Source organism: Carlito syrichta, unplaced genomic scaffold, assembly GCF_000164805.1.
Source record: "Carlito syrichta isolate Samal-C Ts95f unplaced genomic scaffold, Tarsius_syrichta-2.0.1 Scaffold302431, whole genome shotgun sequence".
NCBI classification, from domain to species: Eukaryota; Metazoa; Chordata; class Mammalia; order Primates; family Tarsiidae; genus Carlito; species Carlito syrichta.
The window spans coordinates 163769-174783 of record NW_007246527.1 but is presented as its reverse complement, the minus strand read 5'-3'; positions in this window follow the sequence as shown (position 1 = coordinate 174783).

Genomic DNA, 11015 nt, shown 5'->3' with positions numbered 1-11015 from the left:
CTCCATTTCATGTAGTTATCAATTTTGTTTCCATACAGGTGTGCATAGTAAGCTCTGATAAACTTTGGTATTTTGGGGGGGTCAGTTGTGATTTGAACATTTGAATTTCTGATTACATTTGGGCATTTTCTTTTTCTTGGTCATTCTGACTCCAGGCCCACCAATCTTGTTTAATCTTTCAAAGAGCCAGATTTTTGTTTTGTTAATTTTTTCTATTATTACTGTCTTCTATGTCCCATATTTGGGCTTTTACTTTAGTGATCTGAATTCCTCTGCTAAAGTTAGGGTTTTGGTGGTCTTCTCTTTCCAACTCTCTTAGGTGATCTGCTAGGCTGTTAGCTTGTGATCTTTCCATTGTCTTTTATGTGTGTTCATACAGATATAAATCTCCCTCTTGAAGCTGATTTCATGACATCCCAGAGGTTTCAGTGGGATGTTTCATTTTCATTGGCTTCTAAGAATCTTTTTTTTTTTTTTTTTGAGTTGGAGTTTCACTCCATTACCCAGGTTGGAGTGCAGTGGTACACTCACGGCCATCCCAGCGTCAACCTGCTGGGCTCTGGTGATCCTTCTGCCTCAGCCTTCCAAGTAGCCAGAACTACAGGCATGCATTACCACACTCTGCTAATTTTTGATTTATTGTGGAGATGAGATCTCACCAAGTTGCCTGGGCTGGTCTTGAACCCACAGGCCCAGGCAATCCACTCACCTCAGCCTCCCAAAGTGCTGGGATTACAGGCTAAGCCACTGAGTCTGGCCCCAGGAACCTTTTCTGTTTTGATTTGTATTGACCCAGTAGTTGTCAACATCATGCTGTTTAGTGTCCATGTCTTTATGGGTTTGAAGGGAACTTTTTTGTAACTTATCTTTATTCCACTGTGGTCTGGGGTGCATGGCAGTATTTCTATATTATAAAATGTGTTTATGCTTGATTTATTGCCAAGGATGTGATCGACCTTGGGGTATGTTCCATATAGTGATGAGTAGAATGTATATTCTGTGGTTGTTGGGTGAAGTATTCTGTAGGTATCTATTAAGTCCATTTGGTCAAGCACCACATTTAGGTTCCGGGTCTCTTTTTTGATTTTTTACCTCAATCTATCTAGAGTTGTTAGAAAGGAAATTAAATCCCCAATTATAATAGTGTTAAATATATTTTTCTAGTTACTTAGTAGTTTTATAAATGCTGGTGCTCCTGTGTTGGGTGCACATATGTTTTGAATGGATATTCATTGTTGATGGATTGAACCTTTTATCATTATGTACTGTCTTTCCTTATTTTCCTAAATTTTTGATAGCTTAATGTTTTGTCTGATATAAGATTGCAACTCCTGCCTTCATTTGTGATTAATTCACTTGGAAATTCCTTTCCATCCTCTAACTTTGAGTCAGCGTGCATTTCTTGTGGTAAGATGAGTTTCCTGGAAGCAGCAATTATTGGGTCATAGTTTTTTATCCAGTTTGTCATTCTGTGTCTTGAGTGGTGCATCTAGTCCATTCATGTTCAGGCTAATTATTGAAATGTGATTGTTTAGCCCCATCATGAGGTTCTTATAGTTTGTTTTCTGTTAGTTTTTTGAGTTGATGTATGTTTTTTTAAGTTTGCAGTCTTGATGTGTTCTCTGTTGATACTGTTCTGACGTTCTCTTGGGAAGTGTATGGTCATTCTTTTTTTTTTTCTTTCTTCTGTGCTTAATAGCTTTTTAAGAGTCTCCTGTAGAGCTAGTCTGGAAGCTGCATAATTTCTTATGGATTGGATGTCTGGGAGAATTTTAATTTTCCATCACTGAAGAGGCTGAGCTTGGCTGGATAAGAAACTCTTGGTTGAAATTGTTTAACTTTGAGGACTTTGAATATTGGACTTCAGTTCCTTCTGGCTTGTAGTATTTCTGTTGGTAGGTCCACTGTTATTCTGATTGGTTTTCTCTGGTAGTCTGATCTTTGTCTCTTGCTGCCTTTAGGATTTTTTGTGTGTGCCTACCTTGTGTAGACGAATTACTGTGTCTAGGGTTGTGCTTCTCATTTGATGTCTTGCAGGGTTCTCTGTATCTCTTGTGTTTGGATGGTCACACCTCTGGTGAGATTGGGAAAGTTTCCTTGGATAACCACCTGGAATACTTGCTCCAAGGTAATCTGCTTCCCGTTCTTCTTCTGGGATACCAATCAGGCATAGGTTCAGACTTGATATAATCACACATCTCATGGAGGCTTTGTTCTGAGTTTTCTGTTTTTTTTTTACAGATTGGGTTAATTCCATGTTTTGATCATAAAGTTCTGAGATTCTTCTGCTTGATTAATTCTGCTTCCCATGCTTGTCATCTTGCTATTTTCTGGATGAAATTTCTTATAGTCAAAATATGTAAAAGTTCTTTCACTGTTGCATCTTGTCTTTCTTGAGTCTTATTCACTCTTTCCATCCATTCCTTAATCCTTGTTGTACTCTGTAGCCCATCATTTGTGACTTCCATTGTTTAGGCACTGAGGTCTGACTTTTCAGTTATTTTCTCTTTGTAGGACTGGGAATTACCTGTGTTCCTCTGTTGATTATTTTCTCATTTGTGGCAGATCTCTTTCTTTTCCCTTTAATTTCATTATTCAGTGTCAGTGGGAAAGGCTTTCACTTCTGATGTTTGCTCAGCCTTCTATTCTTCCCTGATCAGGGCTCAGAATTTATTCTAATTTGAAACAGGGCTAAGGATGGGAAGTTTTGTTGTCTCTTATAGTTTTGAAAGTCAAATATGGTGGAGGATGGGGAGCTAGGATTCAGAAACTACTTGCAAATCACAATGTTCACTGATTGTGGTATGGGTTCCCTAAGAGCCACTCCGCACCACCACTCTACACGATGATGCAGTGGGTATGGGTGTGTGTGTGTGTGTGTGTGTGTGTGTACCCCAAGTCCAAGATACCATAAAAGCAATGAGAACAGAGAAAAGTAGAATGAGAACAAAAATAAAAAACAAGAGAAATCAAAGCAAAACGACACACAAAAAAACAAATTGGAATAACAAAGCAAAACAAAAAACAGGAAAACCAAACACATACACACACACGCCCAACCCAAAATGAAAATCTTTTTTTAAAAACTTACATTCAACCCTCACATATGTATTCACACTTGCATTGCACTTAGAGAAAAAGAACAAAAAGAACCTGAAAGATGAACATGCCTGCCTTCATGTATACACAAAAACAGAAAGAGGAAAAATAAAGTGTGAGGATGCAGATTGAACCCTCACATATACATTTATGAATAAAGGAAAAGTATTTTTAAAAACCTGCCCACTTGTGGCAGGTTCTATAGTTGTTCCTCTCAGCTGCCACTCTGCCGTTCCCTGAAGAGCTTTAGCCTCATTCACAATCTCCTGTGTCCAACCCAGGGAAGGAGAGGGTAATGGGGTGGGTGGGGTTTCAGACCTGTCCTCCTATTCTAGTATGGTCAGGGGAATCCCGTCTGGTGGGGAGGTGCAGGATTCTCTTCCCCAGGTAATTGCAGGGAGTGCCACAACCAGGCTTATCCTGGAGTGGAGTTCTCCTATTGTGGCCGATGTTCATCCTTCTCACTCATGCCCCTAGCTGTGTGGGTCTGATGTTCAGTAGATTGCTCGGGAGGAGGGGGTTGGGTCAGCCACAGACTCACCACTGGTCTCTTTGGAGGTCTTCCTCGTCCTTTTCTAGCCACACCCTTTGTCCCTCAGTTGAATCAGGGTAGGGGATGAGGCACTTGAGATTCAGCACTCATCCTGTCCCCCTCCAGTTTGTGCTTTCTGGACATTCCCTCTGGGTCACAATCAATCTCTGAGTCAATCTGCTGGTCAGAGATCAGTTCAAGTCTGTTGCTCCATGGTAAGCAAACCAGAGTACTTTCCTGCCCCATTTAAAAGATGGCAGGGTGCCTCTTTTGTCTTCTCCAGTGGGATTCAAGGCTTCTGCACCCCAGGAAGTGCTAGGGACCAAGCAGAGCAGCTGCAGTACCAGCTACTTAACCAGGAGAGCCATGGCCACTTGTTCCCATGTCCCTACTCATTCAACCATTTACATGCCCACTTACCAATGAGTGCACAAAATTTTCCATACCCTCACACTGGGACTTGTTCAGCCCGACTGGCTCTGCCGCCATCTTCCTGAGAATACTGTAAGTGTGTTAATGAAAAGGGTAAGGCTACCCTTCTGTAAAACCATTTGTCTGTCATATACACCATAAATACATCAATCCCATGATGCTTGCTTAAGCCAAGAGCCCTAGTCAAAGCAGGCAAGCTAGAAGACGGTATTAGATAAAAATGGCCAAAAGCCAAGGAAACCGAATTTACGGTCAACTTTCATCTGACTACTTTTTCAAATTTGGCATAAATAGGAAGTTATTTATTGAAGATCATTTTTTTTCCTCTTAAAAGACCATTGTAACCAGAAATATAATCAAGTACTAGAAGTGCATGACAGTCATACCTGCCCACAAGATGGCAAGCAGCTCTGCAACATGGCTGTTAGAGGAAGACAATGAACAATGTTGTCAAGTTTTCACTATGGAAGCAAAAGACCTTAGAGTATAAAACGCCTTGGTCACACTCTTTTTTTTTAAACTTTAAAATAAAAATTACTATCATATAGCTGAGGTCTCAAATAATGTTATTCTCCACTAAGATCCAAGGTTAAATATTCCTATTGGAAAACCTGATTCCAGTACAAATTTAAGAACTGCATTTTACATATCTAACTATTCACATCTCAAGTCCTCCAATATAATCTTGTTTTAAAGCAACAACCAAACTTACTGAGTTAGGAATATATGCCAGTTCCATATTTTCATTTTTGCAGACTCTACCTTTTACATCTTCCTGTTAAACAAACTTACATTAACCTTTTGTGCTCAGATGTCTTCTCTGAGGGGACATAAAAACATTGCTGGTGACTATACAGGACAAACTTATGCCAGTGCAAATTTTTCAACAATCTATGTTTCCTTAAAGGTTCCCATTCAAATTGCATGAAAAAGCAAAGAGATAGAATATATACTGAGATATGACTCATCAGTTAAGAAGTGGTTTTCAGGAATCACAAGTGTGTCCTTCCACACTGTCTCTGAACCACAGACTAGACAATAAATTACGTATTAATGTGCAAGGAAGAAACTGTGACTGCATTGTCTGCTTGAACAGAAAATCATCAGGTGGAAGACAACAAATTACTTTGCACAACATGTATTAATGAACCTGCAGTGCATGTCAGTGACTGTTTCACACATTACCACATTAGCAAAATAGAAAATTTTGATTTTTCTGTCACAGATTCCCCCAATATTCAAAATTCTACTATAAGCCAAATATCACTACAATAAAATAATTCATTCCAACGCTATACTATTTAATATGAAATGACTCATTTTTCATTATTTCATAAAATAGTGCAGGTGAGTTGTTGGTGGTTGATCCACGAAATATCTCCAAGTGTAAAGGGTTGATCTTGCCATTTTTTATTGGTCCAAGAGACATGGCACCTAAAATGAGTAACTAAGAACCTATAATAACAACAACAGCAGAAACCAGCTTAAGGTAGTAAATAAAACAGCCCAAACAGACCAATTTTATTGATATTGCATTACAGTCTAAATTTAATACAATAATGTTTTTTACAGAACGCCAGCATTTTCACAACCAACCATCATTCAAACTGTTTTGTAAGATAAGAGGTTTTAAATTTCTGTATTGGTGTTATTTACATCGAAAAACTTTCAAAAAGCATAGCTGTGAAGACATAGGACTTTGTTCATTTTCTCAGTGGAAAGTACAGCTGACATTCTAGTGACCTTTAGAAGTACAGTAATCCCACAAACATTTAAACTCCAATTCACAAACATGAGTCACTGGAAATCCTTTATTTATGATAGTCGCACCCAATACAGGTAAATTAAAGTTAGTCTTTATCTTTTCATTAACAACGAGGCAAAAAAGACAAAGCTACTGTTCAACTACAACATAATAAATCCAGAAATACAATAAACCTACAATAGAAGTGTTTCAGTTCTTATAATAAGGTGTACCCAACAGGTATTTGGGATTCCTTTTCTGTTCTCAGTAAATGTTTGACAATACAAAAAAGCACCGAAAACTTTATACTAACATGAACAGATTCACTTGAAGTAGGTTTATTTACTTACACTGTCTTTATCCAAGCATTAAAATGCCCTATAAGGGAAACTAATACAACACTGCTATAATTTAGGCAAAAATTAAATGTTAAATCATTTCACATTAGACAAAAGAGATTACTGAAGAAATAATTTACAAATCTACCTAGTGATCACAGTCCCTCTAAAGGTCCAGTTTTCTTATTGGACACCATGTATTTAGTGAAACATTTTGTCAATTTATTTACCAGTTTTTGTAGGTCCCAAATAAAATTATTTCTTAACATGAACTCAGCATAAATATTGACACCTTTTTCAGACTAAAACTCCCCAGCAAAAATGTTTTCAACTATGTATCTTCCCTGAACATTACCTAGTCTTTACAGCATAATGTAAAAAGTCACTTCAAATCTTGTTTTGGAAATAGGCACAGTATAAAAAGAAATCAATTCTTATTCCCTTTCCCATCTAAACTAAACTATATGCCCTATTTTGGTTAGATAAAAGACAATCTTAAGAGAATTTCACTTAAATTAGCAAATACATGAACTATAATTTCATTTGATCAACCATTTTATTCTGAAATAAGATTGTTTTCAATTTTTATTAAAGCCAACAGATAAAATGTAAAGTCTGAATTATAATGATTTAGGACGAGTCCATTACTTACTAAAGGTGATTTTTAAGAAGTACTATAAGGTATTCAGCTAATAAGCAAACTCCAAAACAGAAAAAATAGATACACAAAGAATAACAGTTTTCATAGTTTTATTGTCCTTTCCTATTTTGTTTCTGAAGAGTTTGCAATATTTATAAAACAGAAGTGAAGTTAGCTGTTTCCTAACTTGAAAGTGAAACGCATCAAAGAAATTAAAGACTCGTTTCTTTGGACACTTGTGCAACATCCAAACACAAACCTAAAATAAGCCATAAAGACAGCAGTGCCCTAGGACAGTAGTGAAATGCACAAAGAAACTCTAGGAGATACATCTTTTGTGCTCTTCTTGTCAGTGCATATCATACATATAATGCATGAAGAATGCAAGTTCACCGCTACTTTTATGTTCTAAAAGCACTAACACATCTAATCAACCCAATTGCCGAAGAATAGTTATTGCTTTTCTAAATTTCATTCATTATAGTCGAGACCTATAATTTCATTTGTTGCCAACCATAGTCTACTGCTAAATATAATAAAAGCATATACTAATTTCTTACAGCTTGAGAAATGACAATATAGACTTGTGCCCTAAACAAGCTAGACTGTTGTAGAACTTGAGAGTCAATGAATTAAAAGTAGATTAAATTAAAATGTTAAATTCTATCTCAGATATTCCACTATCCTAAGAATGTTAACTTAGCCCTCTCAAAGACTGAGGACCAGCAAAACACTGCCTATTTCACCTTGGGACCACACAGAAGGTTTGCTCTTTGTTCCCAAACCCATCTGACAGCAACATGCATTGAGACTTAAAAGAGCACAGGTGTCCACAGCCCTCCTATCTGCTGTAGCCCAAGGGTCAAAGTGAGATCACCTTCTCCGGAAAGCAAGACATAAAATCACTGCTTGCAAATCCTCACAGGGGCAGATTCACCATAAAGATTAGCACAAATAAGAAGAAAAGATCAATTACTCTACAGAAAGGGCAAGACACTAGGGGGGGAAAAAAAGGACTCAATGGCTTCTTCCCGACCAGTCACACCAAGAAAAAGGATTAAGAAACCACAGGTCGGCCAGGCTCGATGGCTCGGCCTGTAATCCCAGCACTTTGGGAGGCCAAGGCAAGTGGATTGCCTGAGACTGTAGGTTTGAAACAAGCCCGGGCAACTTGGTGAGACCTTGTCTCTACAATAAACAACAACAAAAATTAGCCAGGAGTGGTAGCACATGCTTGTAGTTCTGGCTACTTGGAAGGCTGAGGCAGAAGGATCGCAGGAGCCCAGCAGGTCGACACTAGGGTGGCCGTGAGCCTGCCACTGCACTCCAGCCTGGGCAACAGAGGGAGACTCCAATTCAAGAAGGAAAAAAAAAAAAAAAAGGAACAACAGGTCTTTAAATGGCACTAAATAAACAGTTGCCAATAAAAAAAAAAAAATACCCAGCCACTTCCAGGAACTCTCCTGCCAAAAAAGTAGAAAATACATATTCAGGGCCTTAGTCTTCTACTGGACTAAAGGACTAAAGTCTACTAAAGAGGAAGATCCATGTGGACAAGGTTACAAACACAAGCAATTGATTGCTGCATTCACTCTCTTCATAGTAGCCTTGATCAACATTACCCAGCTAATGTAAGCACCTTGTGAAGGCTAATTCCTCTTAGGTTGTGCTTTCAAGCTGCTAACATAGCTAGACCATACCTCTGCTAACCACAGAAGACCCAAGATAAAATGGAATGTTTTTACTGATGATTCCATTACTCTGGTAACCCAGATTAAAGATTCCATTATGAACATTTCTGAAGATGAGACCTCCATACTTTGTCATAGTTTTTTCTTTATAATTGTTTGTACTTTATGTTGAAGTTTGAGCAACTCAACTGGTAGAAGCCAACCCTTCAGATCCACTCCCATGCATGACAATCAGTTTCATTCTTTTCCCTAGATAGACTACCACTTTAATAATAAATGCTGTTTGTTACAAAAAAGCTAGATGAAAAGGAATGAATCACCACTCAAGACAAATGTACAGTTACCACTGAAGTGACCATTAACACACACGGCTGATTATGGCTGTGTGTGCTCTGGGTTATCTTAAGAAAGCAGTGTACTTCACTTTGGCTTGAGTTTTAACACAGGAAGGATCAGACTCCCAAACACTGGTCTTCAAAGTGAGAAAAACTGCTATAAGTTCATTGGATTGCTTGGCAATCATACTTAGAAAAAAATTAGCTTTATCCAGGGCTAGAAAACACTTGGTAAAGGTCATATATATATATATATATATATATATATGTATATGACTATGTTCAAGTCATGCAATGATCACATTTCTAGCCTGGTGCATCATATAGCACTCAAGTATTGATACATCTTCTAAAATTTCCTTATACTCTCTTTGCCCCACTACTATAGCTATCTATCTTCTCCCCTTCAGGACACTTTTGTTCTGTGATAATAACCTATCATATTTTTTGTAACTGCAGTCCAGAACTCTACTTTTAAAAAAACATGAGACAAAGCCTGTACTGCCCATCTGCAATCTGCCATCTTTCTGACATAGGAGTACGGCTTCAAAAGCAACTCAACTGTAGGAAGAAAAAAGATGCTGAGAAAGCTCACCATAATCTCATTTTTAGAATTTTTGGCAACTAGACAAATGCACTTTAAAGTCTCAAAATATAATAGAAAATGAGAAATTCTAGCTAGGCTTTACCAAGCTGTCAAGAATGAGGTCAGCCAAAACTGTTGTTTTACTAACACTTGTTACCTAGAGACAGGTATGTAAAGGATGCCTTCAGGCAAAAAAAAAAAAAAAAACTGTCTATCTTATTTATCATTAACCTAAAGTTACAACAATACATAAGAACACCTTTCCCTAGGCTAGAAAAGAATCCAAGTCAAGATTAGTAGGAAGAAAATGTCAATAAATCTGACTTTATTACAACTTATGATTATCATACAAAAAAATACTGCCTCAGAGAATACAGAAACACAATGTCAATCAAAACAAAGTCTCTGAGCAGGGAGGTCCACTGGTACAAAAATGATAAAAAGTCAAGAAAGTGTATCATAGTGGCAGAAAGTCTAATTTTTATAACTGACTTTGTTCTCCTTATTGTTTAACTGTTAGAGACCAAAACGGGGGAAAAAAAAAAAAGATAAGTGAGGGAATAGGTAGTGAAATGTTTTTAATGCGCACATGCACTGAGACCTTGACTTCTCTATAAAACACAGTATGTTGAGTTTTACAAAAGAATTTATTTTCTATAGTGGACAAATGTTATTCACTTAGCTTGAGTTCTCTTATTTGACATTACACACAAATTACTAAAGCCACCAAAAGAAAAAAAATACTAACCCAGTATTGTAGCATAAAATTAATTTCACCATGTCTTCATTAGCTGTACTTACTAACTGGTATTTCATAGAAAAATAAGGATATTCAAAACTCAAAACAGCAAGCAGTGACCCCAATTCCTTTGACAGCACTGGGAGACTTTCCTTTATACATGAATACAAAAGTCCAACTTAATCTTCCAATATCTTTAATCAAAATTCATATATGTTAAAAGAATTTTTTAGGTTCTCAAACCTCTCCAAATGCGCATGTCTCAGGAGGGCATCGCTATTTGAAATCTTAAACCATTTATTTGCTACTTCTTAACAAAAACTTGTGAAAAGCATGTAAACTGCACCCTTATCTTTTGGATTACAATGGTTAAGTACAAAACCAATTCATTTAGTATCTTATAAATCATTAAATTTATACATAAAAGCACCTACAATCTTTTAAAAAAATAAAAGATTCACAGTGCACTGCACCTTGGAACATATAAGGATGGAACAAAAGGACATTTAAAAAGTGAATCCCAAAACCTATCTCTCTCACAAAGACGACATAAAACATAATGAAATTTTCTCACCTAGCTTCTTAAAATGCAGCATTCAGTAGAAGTAAATTATTGCATATTTCGCATACTCCTTACCATGCTAAAATTTCTCTAAGGAGAAATCCAGTTCTGTGCTAAGCATGGCCATTCTCAAGGTAACCTGAACACTGAGAAACTAACATACAGGTTTTGGGGGAATAAGTAAAATAGATGTACATAAAACAAGTACATCCAACTTAAACATTTACTGCATAGTTAAGTCACATCATAAACATAAACTTTCACTCACATCTTTTAATATTTTTAACCTCAAAATATCTGTAAGGAGAGCTAAAAGC